The following is a 9,536-nucleotide window of genomic DNA, read 5'->3' as shown; positions in this document are numbered from 1 at the left end:
AGGGTCTGAGTCTACTCTAGCAGGAACTGTCTACTACAGTTGTGACTAAATCAGAGCTGAGTCACGGGGATGGGACACGGGGCACCAAAAGAGGCTGCTGCAATTTCCCATTAATATGGGTACCTGATGTCTCATCCTGTTTGGACACACACTTCTTCTTGAGCTTCTTTCCATCATTCTGGGGGGAGTGCCTGCAAGGAATGGGACCAGAGGGGCAATGTGTGAAGCTCAGGGATGTCTGGATGTCTGTGGGGAAAACTGATAATGAAAAGAAACAGTGTTAACAATTTGGATGCAGTTGTTTCAATATGGAGGTAAGGAAATGGGATATGCTTAGTGATGGGGTGAGGCTCAGTCTGAGGGGTAAGTGTCAGTGTTGTTTATATGGAATATTAATAAGCACTAAAAATAGGATTTCTTCATTTTGATGCATTGCTTTGACACAATTGACAAACAGCTGGTGAAAATGTCTTCCTCTCACCCTCCACGTTAAAATGGCCCATTTGGATCAGCAGTATAAGCTCATCCCATCTAGTTGGATGTAAAAGAATGAAAATGTAAGTGGGTTTGGAGCAGGTAATATTTATGCTAATGCCTGTACTTAAGACAGATTCCAGGAGAGACATATTTAGGTGATATATCATTCTTGCTCTATAACTACGAAGGGGGCAATCAATATTTTGACACAACCATTTTGACAATGATAATTTGTTGCATGATAGAAATGTCATTCAGCTTTTAAAAATTACCAAATGGCATGCTTAACAGATACAGTCGCCTCTCCTGGACCCCATCCCATCTTTGACTCTCATCCTTCATTCCTTCTCTTTAAAAATGTATATCTTCATTTATGGATTTTCAAAATTTTAAAACTTGTGATAAAAATACATATAATCTAAAATTTACTACCTTAATGATTTTTAAGTGTATGAGTCAGCGACATTAAGTACATTCACATTGTTGTGCAACCAGCACCACCCTCCACTCCAGAACTCTTATCTAACTTGGAAAACTGAAACTCTATACTCATTAAACAGTAAATCCCCATTCTTCCCTCCCTTTAGCCCATGACAACCACCATTCTACTTTCTGTCTATGAATTTGACTATTCTAGTTACTCATTTAAGTAGAATCACGTATATGTCCTTTTGTGACTGACTTATTTCACTCAGCATAACATCCTTGAGGTTTATCCATGTAGTAGCATGTATCAGAATTTCCTTCTATTTCAGGGCTAATAATCCTACATAACAAAGAGGCAATATGCAAATTGACCATCACTCCAACACACAAGATAGCCTCCCCCATGTGGCCACAGATGGCTGGCAGGGGAGGGCAGTTGGGGGGAACCGGGCCTGCAGGGGAAGGCAGTTAGGTGCGAACAGGCCTGCAGGGGAGGGCAGTTGTGGGGGACTGGGCCTGCAGGGGAGGGCAGTTGGGGCAACCGGGTTGGCAGGGGAGGGCAGTTAGGGATGACCAGGCCGGCAGGGGAGGGCAGTTAGGGGTGACCAGGCCAGCAGGGGAGGGCAGTTAGGGATGACCAGGCCAGCAGAAGAGGGCAGTTACGGGTGACCAGGCCAGCAGGGGAGGGCAGTTAGGGGCAACCAGGCCTGCAGGGGAGGGCAGTTGGGGATGACCAGGCCGGCAGGGGAGGGCAGTTGGGGGTGACTGGGTCAGCAGGGGAGGGCAGTTGGGGGCAATCGGGCTGGCAGGGGAGCAGTTAGGCCTTGATCAGGCCATCAGGGGAGTGGTTAGGGGGTGATCAGGCTGGCAGGCAGGTGAGCAGTTGGGAGCCAGCAGTCCTGGATTATGAGAGGCAGTCAGACATCCCCTGAGAGGTCCCAGATTGGAGAGGGTGCAGGCTGGGCTGAGGGATCCCCCACTCCCCCAGTGCATGAATTTCATGCACCAGGCCTCTAGTATTCCATTATATGCATATGTCATATTTGTTTATGAATTCATTTGTTGCTGGACACTTGTGTTGCTTTCCCCTCTGGCTGTTGTGAATAATGCTGCTAGGAACATGGGTGTACAAATATCTCTTTGAGATCCCGCTTTAAACTCTTTTGGGTATATGCCCAGTAGTGGAATTTCTGAATCTCATGATAACTCTATTTTTAATTTTTTTGAGGAACTGCCATATAATTTTCCACAGTGGCTGCACCATTTTACAGTCCCACCAACAATGTACAAAGATTCCAATTTCTCACATCCTCACCAACACTTACTTTGCATGTTGTTGATATTAGTCATGCTATTGGGTGTGAGGTGTTCCTTCCCTTTTAACTGGTACAAGGTTGTGAGGGCTCCAGTTCCTAGGAATTAGTTGCCCGGGAGAGTTTCTGGGTAAAGGAAGCTCTTGGCAGTGGTTAAAGAAACAGAGCCCAAAATATATTGAGCTAGAAAAAGCATCACCCTGAAGGAGTTAATTGGGATCACAGAAAATGGTTTCATCACAGCCATTTATTGTGCTTTACTAGACTCGCTTAGGATAGAGGGAAAACAATCCTTATTAAGTGATGGTGCTGTGGTAGCTATGAGGGGAAGCGCGTACTTCTGTTTTGCTCCAGAAGTCCAGCAGCAGTAACAAGTAGTGAAGAGAGACCCGGGAGGACCAGCTGTGGGGCAGTTAAAGTTGCAGAGTTTTACTTTAGTGAAATGCTTCTCGGAACAAGCCCACCTCTAATTCTCATTACTGCTCACCAGGGAGCCTTGAGGCAGCAGAAGAAAAATGTCCCAGGCGGTGTTATCCAGGCTGAGGTCTTGGGGCTCAGCCAGCACCATCGGCTTCTGCTTTCATTGTTTTTCTTTGCTTCTGAGGGTGATTCCAGGCACTTTTTAACCTCCTGTCTACACTTCCAAGGTTTGTTTCCCCCCAGGTCCCCACATTTGTTTTACCAACAATCACTGGACACAAGTTCATGGCACCCATTTGGAGCGGTTAGGACGGAGCTTCACACCAGTGTTTGTGAATGAGGGGGCTTGAACAGAGGCAACAGGGATGTGACATGTTTGCTGTGGCAACAACCTAAGGGGCACTTTTGCACAAAGGAAAGACCTTGAAAGGACACAGCAAGAAGGCAGCTATCTGCAGGCCAAGGGAGAGGCCTCAGAAGAAACCAACCCTACTGACAAGGGAAAACAAACCCTATTAAGTGATGGTGCTGTGGACTTCAGCCTCCAGAACTTGCTTGGGGACTTCAGCCTCTAGAACTGTGGGAACATAGGGTGATCCCCCCAAATGTATACTCACACTTTGAATAATGATAAAGGCAGTGTTTATTAAAACACATTTCATGCCCTAGCTGGTTTGGCTCAGCGAATAGAGCGTCGGCTCTGGGAACCGAAAGGTCCTGGGTTTGATTCTGATCAAGGGCACATGTCCGAGTTGTGGGCTCCCTCCCCAGTGGGGGACTTGCAGGAGGCAGCTGATCCATGATTCTCACTCATCATGGATGTTTCTCTCTCTCCCTCTTCCTTCCTCTCTGAAATCAATAAAATATATTTTAAAAAAACCACATTTCATTTTCAAAATTGAGCTGTTAGTTGCTAAAGTGTATATATACCTTTTTTGGGGGACACACCCTGCATTTCTGTAAGTCCCCCAGTCTGTGGTACTTTGTTGTGGCAGCCAGAGCAGACTAACACAGTCACTTTGTCTTGATGAGGCAGAAACGGAGGAAAAACCGGTTTGTCGTGTGTGTGTGTGTGTGTGTGTGTGTGTGTGTGTGTCTGTGTGTGTGTGTGAGAGAGAGAGAGAGAAAGAGAGAGAGAGAGAGAGAGGTGGAGGTGAGAGCAGGATTTTCTTTTCTTTGGATAACAGAATTAATGAGTAGTGACTATATCTTCCCTCTGCCCTTCCTGTGAAGAAGGGAGTGTTCATATGCCTGTCCCATCCCATGCAAGGAGTTAATAACCACTTCTTTTAGAAGTTGGGTTCCCCAAGAGAATTAAGGTGGGGGAGAGCTTAGCATGCTGCGTGGGTGGGGAGGGACTTGGCCATGGGCAAGGGCACATGGAGGGCAGGGCAGGGTGAGTATTCTTCCCCTCTGGTTGTCACAGAGAAGCGGCCATCCCAGTGGAAATTCTGGCATTTCTTGTGGAACAGGATCTCTGCTAGACCTGGGGTGCTAGCAGGGACTCCCAGGTCCCCAAACTGCTCCCTCCCCTTTGCAGTCCCTGAAGAAATGCCACTGGCACAAGAGGCCCCCTTGGCTCATTAGGCGAAAACACCTGCCAGTCACCAGCGTCTGGGACCCGCAGGAAGGGATGCGGGACCAGGTGAGTTGTAGTGCAGCTGAGGCACAGGCACGGGCAGTCCCACCTGCTGTGGGAGAGGGGCTCCACCTGGGTAGTGACCTCAAATGACACATGGATGAAGCTAGTTTACTGACCTAGACTGAAATTACCTGAAGTTCTGAAATGCTGTTAATTATTAGCTTTCAAATTCTTCCTCTCTGGCTCCTAGGACACGGAAGGGGAGAGTGGGCGCAGTTCCACAAAGCAAAGTCATTATTACTGAGAAAGCTAAAACCTCCCCACATTTGTTCTGAGTGAGCTGAGAATCCGGTATCCTGAGAATCCTTAAAGAGTTGGTTCAAAGACCACCATTGGATAATAGCTATTGTGTAAGCAATACTTCTAGAATCTGGATTCCAGGACTAACACAAAATAAAGCTGTTGTAACTATGTTAACACCAGAAAACTGGACCTTATGGTAGACAGCATTCCTAGACATAAAAAGGATCACTTCATCATGATAAACATTAAATTTACCAGAAAGAAATAACAACACTTGTGTGCACTTTATTACAAAGCCTTTAATACAAAAAGAAAAGAAAAACATTAGGAGAAATAGACAAATCAACCTTCCTAGTGAGATAGTTTAACACACTCTTTATTGAAGATCAAAAGATGGTAAATCAATAAGGACATGGAAGATTTCAAAAATACTACTAACAATATTATAGTATAACATTATAAACCCTTGCATCCAAAAATTAGAGAATATATAATTTTTATGAGAACACATGGAGCATGTACAAAAATCAACCATGAGTGGGCCACAAAGTCAATCTTGACAAATTTCAAGATCATATTTTTTTTACCACAGTGAAATTAAGTTAGAAATCAACAGGAAAACTAAAAATTCTAATTAGTTTAGATTTAAAAAAAATACATTTCCAAATACCTCATGGATCAAAGATAATACTACACATTAAAATACAATGGATGGCCCTAGCTGTTTTGGCTCAGAGGATTGAGCAGGGGTCCTCAAACTACGGCCCGCTGGCCACATGCAAATACAAATATTGTATTTGTTCCCGTTTTGTTTTTTCACTTCAAAATAAGATATGTGCAGTGTGCATAGGAATTTGTTCATAGTTTTTTTTTTTTTAAACTATAGCTGGCCCTGCAACAGTCTGAGGGACAGTGAACTGGCCCCCTGTTTAAAAAGTTTGAGGACCCCTGGGATAGAGTATCTGCCTGTGGACTGAAGGGTCCCAGGTTCAATTCCAATCAAGGGCACATGCCCTGGTTGCAGGCTCGATCCCCAGTAGGGGGAGTGCAGGAGGCAGCTGATCAATGATTCTCTCTCATCATTGATGTTTCTATCTCTCTCTCCCTTCCTCTCTGAAAGCAATTAAAAAGAAAAAGTAATGGATGACTCTGGCCAGTGTGGCTCAGTTGGTTGGGTATTTGCCTGTGCACTGAAAGGTTGCTGGCTCTATCCTAGGTAGGGGGCATGCATGGGGCCGCTGATTGATGTTTCACTCTCACATTGATATTTCTCTCTCTCTCCCTCACCCTTCTTCTCTCTCTAAAAAACAAACAAACAAACAAACAAAAGAAGACAATAAAAATATTTTAAAAAACCTTAATAGATGTAGCTAAAGATGTATTTCATGACAAACGTTTAGTCTTAAAAAGAAAAGCTAGTCCAGCTGGTGTGGCTCAGTGGTTGAGTGTTGACCTATGAGCCAAGAGGTCATGGTTTGATTCCCAGTTGGGGCAGATGACTGGGTTGTGGGCTTGACCCCCATTGAGGTTTGCAGGAGGCAATCAATCAATGATTCTCTCTCATCATTAATGTTTCTATCTCTCTCTCCCTCTCCCTTCCTCTCTGAAATCAATAAAAATATATTTTAAAAAAAGAAGGAACTCTGACCCTTTATGAAAAAAGAAAAAGAAAAAAAAAAAAGCCAAAAATTCAGGAGAGAAAAAAAAGAGAAAGAAATACTAGTAGAAAATGAAGAAACAATAAAAAATATTAACAAAGCTGATTTATTGAAAAGACAAATTTCTGGGAATGATAAATAAAATGAAATGTGCAATTAGACACATGGTAAAAAAATTGCAAAACATCAAAGACAATAATGGAGGTACCAAGAGCAAAACAGAAACCAGAAAAAAGGGAAACTGTATTTAGTGCTGAAGGAGAATAGTTATCAACCTATCTATACTAATAAAAGGGTAATATGCTAATTAGACTGGGAGACCTTCCTGGAGACTGGACATCCTTCTGGACAAAGCCATGGTGGTGGGGCTGAGGCAGAGGCAGTTAGGGGCGAGCAGGCCGGTGGGGGAGGCAGTTGGGGGAGATTTGGCTGGCAGGGGGGTAAGTTGGGGCAGAGTAGGTCAGTAGGGGGGCAGTTGGGGGCGATCAGGCTGGCGAGGGGGGGCAGTTAGGGGTGATCAGACCAGAAGGGAGGGCAGTTGGGGGTGATCAGGCTGGTAGGCAGAGTGGTTAGGGGCAATCAGGCAGGCAGGCAGGTGAGCGGTTAGGAGCCAGCGGTCCCTGATTGCCAGAGGGATGTCTGATTGCTGGTTTAGGCCCGATCCCACAGCAGTCAGACATCCCCCGAGGGGTTCCAGATTGGAGAGGGTGCAGGCTGGGTTGAGGGCCACCCCCCCCCCCCCCCCCGCCACACACACACAAATTTCATGCACCGTTCCACTAGTAATTATATACTGAGCAAAATTGTTCTCCAGGAAGAAGGCTGACATATAGATAATTCTGATGAATAAACAGAGTTTATCACCAACAGATCTTCATTAAGGGAATTTCTAAAAGATACACCTCAAGAATATGGAGAACCAACTCAGAAGGAGCTGAGGTGTTTATCTGGATCCTTTTAACATGTTATCACAGAACTTAAAACAACTCTCTGAAATGCTGTATATATTTTTTTATCCATTTGGTTTTTGTCTCCCTCCTCCTCCTTTTATCTCTCACCCCATCACATAGAATATAAACTCCAGAAGGGCAGAGATTCCCAGGGAATAACACATAGAATCCCTCAATAAATATTTCTGGGGATGACAGTGTATTCACATCATAAGGAGGCTTTTACCCTCATAGAAAGATTTAAGTGATAAAATAGAAACGTTTTTTAAACTTTTCTTCTTACCCAAAATTATTACAGGATTAGCTCCCTAACCTGCTTACTGTGTCTGATTCACAGGGCAAGTCTGGCCCTGGCAACACTGCTCCTTTATTTTTTTTAAATTTTTTAATTTTTAAAAAATTGTTCTTAATCCTCATCTGATGATATTTTCCCATTGATTTTTAGAAAGAGTGGGAGGGAGAGGTAGAAACAGAGAGAAACAGGAGTATGAGAGAGACACATCGACTGATTGCTCCCTTCACACACCCTGACCAGGGCTGGGAACCTGCAAAGTACGTGCCCTTGACCGGGATCAGTCTGCGGGCTCACACTCTATCCGGAGTCAAACCGGCTCTGGCAGCACTGCTCCTTTAGTCACAGTCACAGAACGGCCCACAGGACAAATAGCACTACCATTTATCCTCTGTTAGGGGGAGGCTGTGGTTTGGCTTGTTGTGGGAGAGGCTTTTAAAGACAAAGGTTCAAGATCCTTGCTGGTTGGGGATTAACTACAATTGAGATAATGCATTTCTGATTGGGTCACTATTTTCCCTCCTCAAGGTATAGTTTGTACGATAAACAGGTGTTTCCCTGGCTTCCCGCTTGAATATTCATGGTACTAGTGGAAAACAGTAACAAGCAATGATTTGGAGACTCTGAGCAGTCCAGCTATGTCTGGCTTAACAATGCCTTAAAATTCTGCCTTCTGGTTAAAAGTGAGTGTATGTGCCCGGCACGTGTGGCTCAGTGGTTGAGCGTCGACCTATGAACAAGAAGGTCAGGGCACATGCCCGTGTTGCAGCTTGATCCCAGTAAGGGACCTGTAGGAGACAGCCAATCAGTGATTCTCTCCCATCATTGATGTTTCTATCTCTCCCTCTTACTTCCTCTCTGAAATCAATAAAAATGTATTCTAAAAAAAAAAAATAAATGTGAGTTTTTGTGTGTGTATGTGTGAGTGTGAACATGCAGGTCATGTGTGTGAATGGGTGGGTGGATGTGCCTGTGGGGTATGTGTGTATGAGTATGTATGAATGTGGTGTGTGGGTGTGTATGTGCACGTGTGTGTGTGTGTGTGTGTGTGTGTGTGAGCATGTCACTCATTGGGACACTTTATGACTGCCTCTCCTTCCTGGCACCATATGGCCCCTGGTCTCAGGTCACTGTGGAGACTGTACCCTGTCTCCCTGTCCTTCTGTAGCCACTGCTAACAAGGGCCACATGACACTGCTCTGGACGCTTTCTTCTTCGGCTCACTCCATGTGACCCTGCTGCTGCTGCTGCCCCTGCCCCTCACTTTTAATCTCACTGCTGCCGCTGACTTCATTTCTCAGGGAGCTGCCAGTAAGAATCCCTCTAGTCCAACCCAGCTGCCTGCTGATGGGCATTGTGCTTCCCCGAGGGCTGCCTCCTCCTCCTCCCTCTCCTCTCCCTTCTGTTCTGGCCTCTTTAGGAAGCTGCTCGACTCCCTCACTGCTGGTCTCTTCCTCTCCGTCTGGAGTGATCTAATCACCTCTTTTCAAAAAACACAGCGATTCCACACAACCATGTAGAGTGGTCTCAACACAATAGTTGTTTCCATTTTATAAATTACATTTTTATGACTGATATAAATATTTCCCTCATTTGTAACTTCGAACTTGAGCTGCTTAAAACAAGAAGCTTATACTTGGTAAATGAAACACTTTTCTCCTCTGGAGCATTACTGTTTGTCATTTATAAATCCCCGTGGACACATTTTCCTCCCCATCACTAGGGAGCAGAGGATGTTCAGCTTTTCGAAACAATACTCACCAGTTTCATAATTTTGCTTGTTCTTTTCTCTTCTTAATTGCTATTTGGATTTTCTCCAAAATGGTAATGTTCATCTCTAATTAAAATGTGCCAAAAGCATGGCCACATGTCTTCCCCTAGCTTGGAGCAAAGTTAACTCATTTCATAATTGAGTAAGTCCTCATCTAACTCCAAATTTGGCTGGGAGAGCTGTGAAGGGAAAAGTCAACCGTCAAACTCTAAGAAGGACATTTTATGAGGAATACAGTAGTACATTTTAAAATTGGGGCTCACCGTCCTATGTGTAACACAGTGCATCTCAAGCTTTGAATCAGATGGAAAGCTTTTTAATAAGGTACAAATCTAGGCCCACCT

This window comes from Myotis yumanensis, unplaced genomic scaffold (genome assembly GCF_028538775.1).
Source record: "Myotis yumanensis isolate MYYU_CA2020_CCGP unplaced genomic scaffold, mMyoYum1.0.hap1 SCAF_2, whole genome shotgun sequence".
Classification (NCBI taxonomy): Eukaryota; Metazoa; Chordata; class Mammalia; order Chiroptera; family Vespertilionidae; genus Myotis; species Myotis yumanensis.
This window is presented reverse-complemented; position numbering follows the sequence as displayed.